The following is a 13,095-nucleotide window of genomic DNA, read 5'->3' on the forward strand; positions in this document are numbered from 1 at the left end:
CTACACTCAGGTGGCAAACATGATGGGATACCTCCTAATATCGTGTCGGACCTCCTGTCGTCTGTCCAGCAAGTCGACGTTGCATGGGCTCAACAAGTCGCTGGAAGTACCCTGCAGAAATGCTGAGCCATGCTGCAGTAGTCCATTAGAGCGAAAGTGTTGTCGGTGAAGGATATTGGCCATGAACTGACCTCGCGATTATGCCCCATAAATGTTCGATTGGATTATGTCGGACGATATAGGTGGCCAAACCATTCGCTCTAATTGTACACAATGTATTTCAAAACAACTGCGAACAGTTGTGACATCCATTAAAATGCTCTCGTTGTTTGGGAACATGAACACCATGAATGGTTTGCAAATGGTGTCCAGATAGCCGAACATAACCATTTACAGTCAATTATCGGTTCAGCTGAAGCAGAGGACCCGGTCCATTCCGTGTAAACACAGTCCACACCACAACGGTATCACCATCAACTTGTACAGAGCCTTGTTGACAATTTGGCTCCATGGCTTCGTGGGGTCTGCGCCACACTCTAGCTCTACTACCAATTGAAATCGGGAGTCATCTGACCAGACCACGATTTTCCGGTAGACTAACGGACCAACCGATATAGTCACGGACCCAGGAGAGGCGCTTCAGGCGATGTCGTGTTGCTAGCAGAGATTGTCTGCTGCCGTAGCCCAGTAAACCAAATTTCACTACACTGTCCTAATGGATATGTTCGTCGTACGTCCCACATTGATTTCTGCGATTGTTTCGTTCGTTGATGCTTGTCTCTTGGCATTGACAACTTTACGCAAACGCTGCTGCTCTCGGTCATTAAGTGAAGGCCGTCAGCCACTGCATCGCCCGTCATGAGAGGTAAGCCTGAAATTTGTTATTATCGGCACACTCCTGACATTGTGGATTTCGGAATACTGAATTCCCTAACGATTTCTGAAACGGAATGTCCCGTGCGTCTAGCTCCATCAACCATTCTGCGTTCAAGGTTTGTTAATTTCCGTTGTGCGCCCATAATCAGGTCGGAAACGGTTTCACATGAATCGCCTGAGTACAAATGACAGCTCCACCAATGCACTGCCCTTTTATACCTTGTATAAGCGATACTACCGCTATCTTTATATGTGAATATTGCCATCCAAAGGCTTTTGTCACCTCGGTGTACACTGGCGGGTCCGGCTCCCGTGATATCTAGTGGTTAGTCCCGCATTACGTATGGGTGTCCGGATACTTTTGATCATGTTCTATATATCTGCGCCACTCATCTGCTGAAAACTTCGTTCATAGGCGAGTCTGTTGGATTACTCTTGGAATTTTTCGTCATCTAGGACTTCAAATTAAAAAATTTGTATTGTAAACGAAAATGGTTCAAATGGCTCTGAGCACTATGGAATTTAACTTCTGAGGTCATCAATCCCCTAGAACTTACCCCTACTTAAACCTAACTAACCTAAGGACATCACACACATCCATGCCCGAGGCAGGATTCGAACCTGCGACCGTAGCGATCGCGCGGTTCCAGACTGTAGCGCCTAGAACCGCTCGGTCGGTTCACTGATAATCGGCACGCTGCATAATCGGTAAGCGGATATCGGGAACTAGGTTTACATGACTTTTTTCAATGGCTAGAAGTCCGTTCAAATCCAAACGTAACCAAAACTTAAGCTTTAAATACGTATCCATACCTTACCGTTCAGTAATATATCAAGCATTTTACATTATCTGTGCCCATTTCCATCACGATTATTCTTGTTGACTATCGTGATATTACACATTCAAATTGTAGATCTTCAAATGAATTTCCTGTATCGGAATGACGTAAGTTAGCCGACAAGCGCTAAGCTGCAGTAGTAGCGTCTATCAGATGAGTGTCCTTTTTTCTTAATTATGGGTGTAACCAGTTACAAGGACACATCAAATGACAGAGCGCCCATCGTTAGACAGTTCCAGTAGTCATTTGGTGTGCCTATCCTCAATTCACTTACAGTAAGTTTTCATGTGTCAGTCTTCCTCTGTTATACCACTCATTCATCCATCTGTACTTCTTTTCTTTCCGCGAGCGCAAAGCCTGTAAAGGCTGGCGTTCATATCCAGCATGTTTGCACCTCAGAGGTTTGAGATGAAATTTGCGCAATATCATTTGGCTGTCTGGCGCCGATAGTCAGTATATGGCACAATACTATTGATAGTTTAGGGACCGCCAAAGACAGGGAGTCAGTTAACAAAGAAAGAAAGCAATAAGGAGCCATTCATACGTAGCCATTTAGAAGCGATTCTTAGAAGCGGTGACGATCGCTAATGCTGCAGGTATAGGAGCGGTTCCACACGCAGCCACAACCAGAGAACGGTGGCGCTGCTGGCCGTTTCGGTTGTCAGCTTCGACGCGAGTGGCGAACACAAATAAAGACTCCAATCGTGACTGTGCCACAGCCGTACCATTACGTATGTCAAACGCGCGAGCGAAACGCTGTTAACGCACGAATCGTGATCCACTTTGTCCCTAGCGTGGTACCTGCGGTGAAGCGGTAGAGGTTGGTTTGCACTGTCTTAGGCAATGGCGTTGGATACGGGAACACACGTAAGAAACTTCAAACGAGAAATTGTCCCATTGAGACTGAAAAGTGTCCGGCCGGCCTTTGTGGCCGAGCGGTTCTAGGAGCTTCAGTCCGCAACCGCGCTGCTGCTGCGGTCGCAGGTTCGAATCCTGCCTCGAGCATGGATGTGTGTGATTTCCTTAGGTTAGTTAGGTTTAAGTAGTTCTAAGTCTAGACTGATGACCTCAGATGTTAAGTGCTATAGTGCTTAGAGCCATTAGAACCAATTGAAAAGTCTCCGGAATGAGATTTTCACTCTGCAGCGGAGTTTGCGCTCATATGAAACTTCCTGGCAGATTAAAACTATATTCCGGACCGAGACTCGAACTCGGGACCTTTGCCATTCGCGGGCAAGTTCTCTGCCAAATGAGCTACCCAAGCACGACTCACGCCCCGTCCTCACAGCTTTACTTCTACCAGTACCTCGTCTCCTACCTTCCAAACTTTGAAAATCTCATTCTGGAAACATCCCCCAGGCTGTGGCTAAGCCATGTCTCCGCAATATAATTTCTTTCAGGAGTGCTAGTTCTGCAAGGTTCGCAGGAGAGCTTCTGTAAAGTTTGGAAGGTAGGAGACAAGGTACTGGCAGAAGTAAAGCTGTGGGGACGGGGCGTGAGTCGTGGTTGGGTAGCTCAGTTGGTAGAGCACTTGCCCGCGAAAAGCAAAGGTCCCGAGTTCGAGTCTCGGTCCGGCACACAGTTTTAATCTGCCAGGAAGTTACATTTGAAAAGTGTCCTCTCATATGGGATCTGAAGCACGACGATTGTACACAACGTGTCCCAGTTCCGTTAGGACACCTTGTGTGAAATTCCAAACTGCAACGCTATCTCGTGGCAAGTTCTGTGTTACGTTCCTTGAAGTTTCGAAAACACCTGTGTAAAAGGTCTTAAAATATTAGCACAGATGCAGCCGCGAATGTGACAGTATACATCTGACACATTTCACAAAATGACGGTGGAGTAGTGAGGCAACATCAAGTTTTTTGAGTTCTCCATCGTCTGTGGGCGAGAATTTGTCGAGTTCGGCCAGAATACCGATAGGCAGGTTCCTGGTCACTCCTCTACGGCAAAAAGCGAAGTTTGTGTGCGAGTTTTTGGACAGCTAACGGATCACAGTCCTGGATCACCCACCGTAATAGTCGGACATAGCCCCACCCGACTTCTGTTGTTCCCCAAATTGAAGTTGGCAATGAAAGAACACTGTTATGACGCAGTTGAGGACATTCGAGAAAAGTATACTGCAGTACTAAATATAAAGTTGACTGAAAAGTTGCACAGGTCACACCAATATTCAAGAAAAGTAGTAGGACTAAACCACTTAATTACAGGCCCGTATCATTAACGTCGATAAGCAGCAGGAATTTGGAACATATATTACGTTCGAACGTTATGAATTACCTCGAAGAAAATGGTCTATTGACACGCAATCAACACGGATTTAGAAAACAAGAAAACATCATTCTTGTGAAACACAAGTAGTTCCTTACTGGCATGAAGTGTTGAGTGCTATCGACAAGGGATCTCAAATTGATTCCTTATTTCTTGATTTCCGGAGGGCTTTTGACACTGAACCACACAATCGGCTTGTAGTGAAATTGCGTACTTATGGAATATCGTCTCAGTTATGTGACTGGATTCGTGATTTTTGTCAGAGACAGGTCACAATTCGTAGTAATTTACGGAAAATCATCGAGTAAAACAGAAGTGATTTCTAGCGTTCCCCAAGGTACTGTTATAGGCCCTTTACTGTTCCTTATCTATATAAACGATTTGGGAGACAATCTGAGCAGCCCTCTTGGGTTGTTTGCTGATAACGCTGTCGTTAATCGACTAGAAAAGTCATCAGAGGATCAAAACAAATTGAAAAACGATTTAGAAAAGAAATCTGTATGGTGCGAAAATTGGCAATTGACCATAAATAACAAAAAGTGTGACATCATCCACTTGAGCGCTAGAAGAAATCTGTCACACATGACGATAAATCAGTCAAATCTAAAGGCCGTAAATTCAACTAAGTACCAAGGAATTACAATTACGAACAACTTAAATTGGAAGGAGCACATAGAAAACGTGGGGAAGGCTAACCAAAGACTGCGTTTTACTTGCAGGACACTTAGAAAATGTAACAGCTCTACTTCGGAGACTGCCTACACTACGCTTGTCAGTCATCTTTTCGAATACAGCTGCGCGGTGTGGGATACTTACCAGATAGGAGTGACCGAATACATCAGAAAGTTCAAATAAGAACAGCAAGTTTTGCATTATCACGAAATAGGGGAGAGAGTGTCACTGAAATGAACAGGATTTGGGATGGGCATCATTAAAACAAAGGCGTTTTTCGTTGCGCAGGAATCTTCTCACGAAACTGCAGTCGCCAACTTTCTCCTCCGAATGCGAAAATATTTTGTTGACGACGACCTACTTAGCGAGAAACGATCACCAAGATAAAATCAGCGAAATCAGAGCTCGTACGGAAAGATATAGGTGTTCGTCCTTCCCGCGCGCTATACGAGATTGGAATAATAGAGAATTGTGGCTCTGAGCACTATGGGACTCAACTTCTGAGGTCATTAGTCCCCTAGAACTTAGAACTAGTTAAACCCAACTAACCTAAGGACATCACAAACATCCATGCCCGAGGCAGGATTCGAACCTGCGACCATAGCGGTCTTGCGGTTCCAGACTGCAGCGCCTTTAACCGCACGGCCACTTCGGCCGGCAGAGAATTGTGAAGGTGGTTGGATGAACCCGTTGCCAGGCACTTAAATGTGATTTGCAGAGTATCCATGTAGATGTAGGTGTAGATGTAGAACTGCAGAAAATATTATAGGTGACTGTTTCAAACCACTTTTAAAACTATTTCATTTGGGTATTGATTCAGGAGGAGACTATTTCGAATAAATACAGTGAGTTTGTGAACATACTCCACAAGTTTTATTTTCCATAGCCACAGTCCCAACGGAACTGGGGCACACTGTGTAGTAACAAGACTGCAAAGAAGAAGAAGTGGTATTCCATCATAGGGGAATTCGAAACAAAATTCACTATCTTGTCCACAACGGAGAAAAATCTTAATCGTTAAGATAAGTATATTTCCACTAAATATCAGCAATACAGGAAATACTGCAGAACCTAAACTCCTTTACAAATTTAGTACATGTAAAATTGTATTTCAAGCAAACATTTCAGCTGCACGTTAATACTAATTTCAAATTTTATGTGCATTTAAGTCATTTCCAAGCCCCTTCATTCATGAAGTAATCAGCAACTGCTCTTCCGATGCATTTCGTACCGTTTAAAGGTAGAGTGTTGTCTACTGACAACCCACCCTCTAGTCCAGCAACACAAAGTGTGCCCTCAATCTTAAACTCATCTCTTAACCTGATGAAGTTATGCAGAAGGCAGCAAGTTCCTATTCTAATTTCTACCAAATGTTGTTGAACTTTTAATAAAGCATCCTCCACCGATCGCTCAGTATTTTACCTAAGGTGAGCAAAGCTGGCGGCTCTGTTAACGTGCCTTTGCAGCGCCACTAACGCGCGTTTGGAGCGCCACTAGCGCTCGGTAGCACCGCCACTAACGTCAGCGGAAGAGCTGCTTCCGAACGACCGAGCAGCGCAGTAAAGTGGCCCTGCGTAAAGCCGCCTAAAGCTACGTTCACACACGCAACAAAAGTGTCGCCCCAGCTAATGGCGAACTGCAGTTGTATGTGTGAACTCCGAGTGTTTAGTTGCACAACTAAAGAAATGCAACTTATGTCACGCCACAAAAAGTTCAATTTGGTTGTACTTTGTTGCGCCACTTTCCTTTCACCACCGCTTCCTGGTGGAAATTTTTCGGAACACGAGCATTCGGTCACAGTCATCGTGGAGTAATTGCTGCTGAACTCCATTCGATTTCAGTGTGTTTTTGTTTTATTACTGAAAAAAAGTCAAAACAGTGGTCGGAAGGTAGACTTTCGCAGCTTCTGGGACTATAAGACAACAAGCTATTTTTTATTTTCTGTAGCTGTGTGTGTGTGTGTGTGTGTGTGTGTGTGTGTGTGTGTGTGTGTGTGCGTGCAATGGAGCTGCATGTGTGAACTTCCAGTTTTTAGTGGCACGACTTAAGAGACGCAACTTTTATCGTGCCATAAAAAGTTCAACTTGGTTGTACTTTGTTGCGCCACTTACCTTCCACCACTGCTCCCTGGTGGCAATATTTCGAAACACGAAAAATCTGTCGCAGTTACCGTCGAGTAATTGAGACTGTACTTCATTCGATTTTCAGTCTATTTTGTTTTATTACTGGAAAAAGAGTTGGGTTGTTTTGAGGGAGGAGGCCAGCCAGCGAGGTCATCGGTCTCATCGGATTAGGGAAGGACGGGGAAGGAAGTCTGCCGTGCCCTTTTAAAGGAACCATCCCGGCATTTGCCTGGAGCGATTTAGGGAAATCACGGAAAAGCTAAATCAGGACGGCCGGACGCGGGACTGAACCGTCGTCCACCCAAATGCGAGTCCAGTGTGCTAACCACTGCGCCACCTCGCTCGGTCTGAAAAATGACGTAAACAGTGGTCGGAAGATACACTTTTGCAGCTCCTGGGACTACAAGACAACAAGCTAGCTATAATTTTCTGTACCAGTGTGTGTGAGTTGTGTGTGTGTGTGTGTGTGTGTGTATGTGTGTGTGTGTGTGTGTGTGTGTGTGTGTGTGTGTGTGTTCAAAAATGGTTAAAAGGGCTCTGAGCACTATGGGACTTAACAGCTGAGGTCATCAGTCCCCTAGAACTTAGCACCACTTAAACCTAACTAACCTAAGGACATCACACACATCCATGCCCGAGGCAGGATTCGAACCTGCGACCGTAGCGGTCGCGCGGTTCCAAACTGAAGCGCCTAGAACCGTTCGGCCACTCCGGCCGGCTGTGTGTGTGTGTGTGAGAGAGAGAGAGAGAGAGAGAGAGAGAGAGAGAGAGAGAGAATGTGTGTGTGTGTGTGTGTGTGTGTGTGTGTGTGTGTGTGTGTGTGTGCGTGTGTGTGTGCGCGCGCGCGAGTGCAATATCTGCAAACCAATGATGTATCTCACAATCTTAAAACATTTTTGGATGAATACTTGAACTTAATGTTAGTAACCAAAAAAAAAATGGTTCAAATGGCTCTGAGCACTATGGGACTCAACTTCTGAGGTGATCAGTCCCCTAGAACTTAGAATTACTTAAACCTAACTAACATAAGGACATCACACACATCCACGCCCGAGGCAGAATTCGAACCTGTGACCGTAGCGGTCTCGCGGTTCCAGACTGTAGCGCGTAGAACCGGTCGGCCACACCGGCCGGCAGTAACCAAAAAGAGAGTCATATAAACATTGTGTTTTGTGAAACGAAGCATTGTATAAATTGTGCGTTATGGGCAGGAAATAGCTCCCGAATCTGATGTGGCAGCTGTTAAACTAAAAATTAGTTATCTGAAATGCCTATATCAATGAATACAAGTTTCTAAAATCTTGGAAGAGTGACGTGTATGTAGATCATATTTACATGCCAGCTGTTGATTACTTTGTTATTGCAGATAGCATTTTCGTCTCCGAGTGTTATTTCTTTTATAAATTTGTTGGTGGCCTCTCATTTATCCCTGTGCGAAATCTTTTTTAGGGTCGAAAATTTGGTTTTCGGCTTCCTTATACGAGGCGTATTTTTTAAGTAAGTACCGTTTTGTAATTAAAAAAATACGTGCTAAGATATCTCGATAATTTTATTTTTACATGAAAACCTGTACCTTAATCTACGCTCTGACGCCATTGCAATCCGATTCTTCCTTGTTTACGTTGTGCACTGAGTGTTTAAGATGTCTCCGATAATCGTGAGTCCTGTCGACTGTGAAGTACGGGCTGTTACAATATTTCTTGGTGCAAAAGGCCCAAAAGCGATCTATATTCATCTTCAGATCTGTGCAGTTTACGGAGAAAACATTATGAGTAATGGAATGGTAAGAAATCGGGTGAGAGCATTTAAAGATGGCCGCACAAATGTGCATTATGAACAACGGAGTGGGTGTCCTTCGGTCGTTAACGAAAGTTTTGTGCGGAAAGTGGACAATAAGGTGAGAGAAAACAGACGCTTTACGATTTCCTCCTTGCGGCATGACTTTCCTAATGTTTCTAGTAGTGTTGTGTATGGCATTGTGACCGAGCACTTTAATTACCGAAAATTGTGCATACGTTGGGTACCGAAAATGTTGACGGATGCGCACAAAACCAAACTTTTAGACAGTGCATTGACTTTCCTTGAGCGATACCACAACGACGGTGATGATTTCTTAAGCCAAATTGTTACGGGCGATGAAACATGGGTGGCCTACGTCACACCAGAATCAAAGCAACAGTCCATGGAAGTTGAACAAGGGCATCGTTTTGCTGCAAGACAATGCCTGTCCGCATGTGGCGAATCAGACCAAAGATCTCACCATATCTTTTCGATGAGAAACTCTAGATCATCCTCCGTACAACCCCGGTCTTGCGCCCAGTGACTACTATCAGTTCCTGCACTTAAAGAAACACCTGGGCGGTCAGCGTGCTCAAGATGATGACGAAGTCAAAACAGTGGTGATGCAGTGGTTAACAAGTCAGGCGGCAGACTTCTATGAGGAGGGTATTCGAAATCTGGTACAGCGTTATGAGAAGTGCCTCAATATTGACGGAAATTATGTAGAAAAGTAGATTAAGGTACAGGCTTTCATGTAATAATAAAATTATTGAGATATATTAGCACATATTATTTTAATTTCAAAACGGTGCTTACTTAAAAAAAACACGCCTCGTATTTAACTCCTGTCACCGTTCTAAGCCATAATTGCACTATAACATTCATTCCTGGGCGTATGATTTTTGTGGTGTCACCGCCAGGACACCACACTTGCTAGGTGGTAGCCTTTAAATCGACCGCGGTCCGTCAATATACGTCGGACCCGCGTGTCGCCACTATCAGTGATTGCAGACCGAGCGCCGCCACACGGCAGGTCTAGTCTAGAGAGACTCCCTAGCACCAACACCGACTCAAAGGAAGGCCTCGGCGCTTGTTGGTGTCGTCACGTCAGCTAGGCACGGCGAACGCCAGATCTGTTGCAGGCAGAAACGCCTGGGCGTGCTTATCACTATAAATCTGTTATTTTTGGACAAAATGTTTGGTGTTGTTTTGGGTTCTGCAGTTTTATTTAGATGAAAGATTTTCTTACTATCGTAAAGCTGCAAATGAAGATCATAGGTCTGTATTACTGAATCCTGTCGAAACAAACGTAGATCAATATGAGAAGATGCTTTGCCCCATTGCAAGCTTCGGAAATTATACATTCAAGTTACTATATTTACTTGATCCATTTTGCTATCGAAACTTACCCCAACCCCCTTACAATGCACTCGTTTCTTTTATTTATTTATTTGTTTACGTTTGACATCGTCACTGGAAATGTGAACTAATTTACACGTGTAAATGTCCAACTGTTGCCAGTCATTAGATTACAGTCGTTTTCAACGAAAGGAATTCTAAACAGGAAACAAAATAGCTTCATACATCGAAAATACTGATGAGCTTAAACTTTTTTAAACATGCATATTAGAAAAGATAAATATTCCCCTCTTGCAACTGAAAGGAGAAACTTTATAAGATAAAAAAAAAATTATTTTATAAAACAAGTATCTCTCTTTTGCCTCTTCTTCTGTCCCCCACCCCCTCCACCAACGTGTACAATCGCAAGATATTTCATTAACATTCAGTGCTCCTCACCCCATAGTCAACCAAGATACCTAAAGAAGAGTACCAATATGTTCACAGTTTCTTGTAAAAGCAACCCAGTACAAACGTAACTTCCTCAGATTTACAAATAAGGTAAAGAAGCACGAATTCTGTTGCTACTGGACCATGAACTTGTTTTTGTATGTCAATCTTTAAAACAAGTGGAAATTTGAGTTCAGGAGTACACTATTTGTTAACAAGTGCAATGAATTATACAATTAACTGACTGCAGAAATCTCTCAGAACAATGTGTGTTGGTCAACTACCGCCAATAGTTTCATATTTTCCTGTGTCAGAGAGGGAGACCCCACCATTATGAGTATGCCTGCAACAGACCTGGCGTTCGCCGTGCCTAGCTGACGTGACGTCACGAACAAGCGCCGAGGCCTTCCTTTGAGTCGGTGTTGGTTCAGCTCGCTTAAGTGAACCGTCATATCACTGAGAAAACATCAGTCATTGATCTAGCCTTTATTTTTCAATACAGGATCCTTTGTATCGTTTTTCATAAAATCGACTATTTCCTCTCTTAGTGCAAAAACACGCTGCAATATTTTTTCCACGAATTAGCCAACGAACGTCCGTATGATACTACAATAAATCCCACTGCTTCTTCAAGAAATCCACGAAATGATCGGTGTTTAAGCCCTTCTTCTTGGTTGTGGTTGATAACAGAACCCACGGTTGACATGATATGGCCGTATCCCAGAACTTTGCTGCATAACATTTCTGTATGAACAATACTCGTATAATGAAATTCGTGGCGTATTATTCCAGTAATGATACTGCACCGATCTTGTTTCCATACACAGAAAGTGCTCCATTGATGCAAATGGCCACAATATTTTCAAAAGTCAAACCCATTTTCTTCGTGACTTCGTTAGAGATGTCTCCACTGGTTGTTCAACCTTTCATGGAACGCGATCCTGCCAGTTCTTCCGTGGTACTGAAATTGTTATCAATACCATGGATGAAAACTAAAAACTGAAATCCTTTATTTTATAGATCGATGTCGGTCACTGTGTTACCATCTCCAGTGGAAACTATTCGAGCGTTGTAGGCCCATATCCTATTAACACAACATTTTCTATGAGATGTAATATGTACTATGATGATTACCTCCAAGTGGTATCTTCACTTGTATTGCATATAATATACATTTTTTTTAATTACGAAGGGCCAATCCTGTGACCTTAGCAGTTGCTGATCCAAAAATAAATGAATAACTAAATAAAATTGTTGTATGCAGTACTAGTGAAGATATGTGTTGGGAAGTAATCATTGTAGTACATACCACACCTCATAGAAAATGTGTTGTTATGATATGGGCCTACAAGGTTCGAATAGTTTGCACTGAGGATAGTCACACTGCGACCGAAATCGATCTGTAAAATAAAGGTTTTCAATCTTTACTACCAATGCTGCATTTATCAAAAATACAGTACATTGACAATAATATGGTCGTGGTTCCCAATTACATTATGAAAACTAAAAGCCGTGCAGTATCATTTATGTCAATACTATGAACCATGGAAAATGAATAGTACTTGAATTCTTCAGCTTTCTTTCTTACTGGTCATGAAGGTTAGTAGAGATATCGTGCATTCTGGACATATTTCTGATACAGCGATCATTATGCACTTTCTTTTTTTAAGAAATCATCTTCCATGAAAGATTACTCAGCAGCAGTAGTTTAATTAAAATTAATGGATTAAAGTTACGTATCAAACTAATTACGTCCGCTTTCTGAATTCTCATTCCTTGTCATGTTCCACACCTCACGTCAGTATAGTTCTTCCCTCCTCACGCCAGCCTGCGTGAGCTAAAACGCGTGCATTTCGGCCTCCACTCGTAACACGGTGTTGGCTCTTCTGGTAACACAAAAATTTCGATTAACACCATAATGAAAGCTGTGCAACTACGTAGAATTTGTGGCGTCATGTGTGAACTGTAGCTCACGATGCCGCTTTAGAAAGCTGCGTAAGTTGCACGCGTGAACTGCGTGTACCGCACGTTGAGACGGGCGAGAGGGTGGCTGCGACGGTGCGACTCGGCTCGGCGTGGCGAGCGCGTTACCCACCTGTGGACGGTCGCGGAGAGCTAGTCTAGCAGCCGAGCGCGCTGTCGCCTGTGGTAGGAGAGTTGGCGGCGCGGACGGCTCGCCAGCCGGGGTCTGAGGTGTCGGAGGCGAGGCGAAGCGAACCGCGGCGTGCAGCAGAGGGCGGTCGCTGCCGCAGCACTGCACGCGGGGGCCGCCGCGGCGCCGGGCCGGCCGCCTTCGGCTGCTGCGGCTCCACTCCACTCCGACACGCCAGGAATAGCGGGCCGCCCCCACTCACTGTTTACAGCGCCGCTCCCACCGACCACTGTGCAGTGCGCCCTGCTGAATGACGGCTCCCGAGTGTCGCAGCCGGGACCTCGGTCTGCCCTGCCCGTAGCCGCAGACACACTCTACATCAGGGCCGGCCAAACGCTGCACAGTGTGCAGACGTGCGGAAGTACTGCACATGTGCGCACGTGTGTGACAGCGACATCTGTTATTAGACATGTGTCCTAAATGAACGGCGGCGGCTCCACTTCCCTGTTTATGTGGTACAAGCAAGAGCGCAACATACCCAGTCGCGTTTACCCCTGGTAACCGTAACCTTAACAGAGAAGTATTGACAAGGGAACCTCCCCATCGCACTCCCCTCCGTTTTAGTTATGAGTTGGCACAGTGGATAGGCCTTGAA

General features: G+C 44.4%; 1 protein-coding gene across 1 annotated transcript in view; it reads right to left on the minus strand.

The window, feature by feature from the left end:
- The window catches only part of LOC124606279 (F-box/LRR-repeat protein 2), a 730,587-nt gene extending 718,011 nt beyond the window's left edge, over positions 1-12,576 (minus strand). The window contains exon 1 of the mRNA XM_047138259.1: positions 12,444-12,576. The gene's annotated coding sequence lies outside the window, so the exon portion shown is untranslated. The remainder of the gene's footprint in view (positions 1-12,443) is intronic.
- Between the last annotated feature and the right edge of the window lie 519 nt (positions 12,577-13,095).

Source organism: Schistocerca americana, chromosome 3, assembly GCF_021461395.2.
Source record: "Schistocerca americana isolate TAMUIC-IGC-003095 chromosome 3, iqSchAmer2.1, whole genome shotgun sequence".
In the NCBI taxonomy this organism is placed as follows: domain Eukaryota; kingdom Metazoa; phylum Arthropoda; class Insecta; order Orthoptera; family Acrididae; genus Schistocerca; species Schistocerca americana.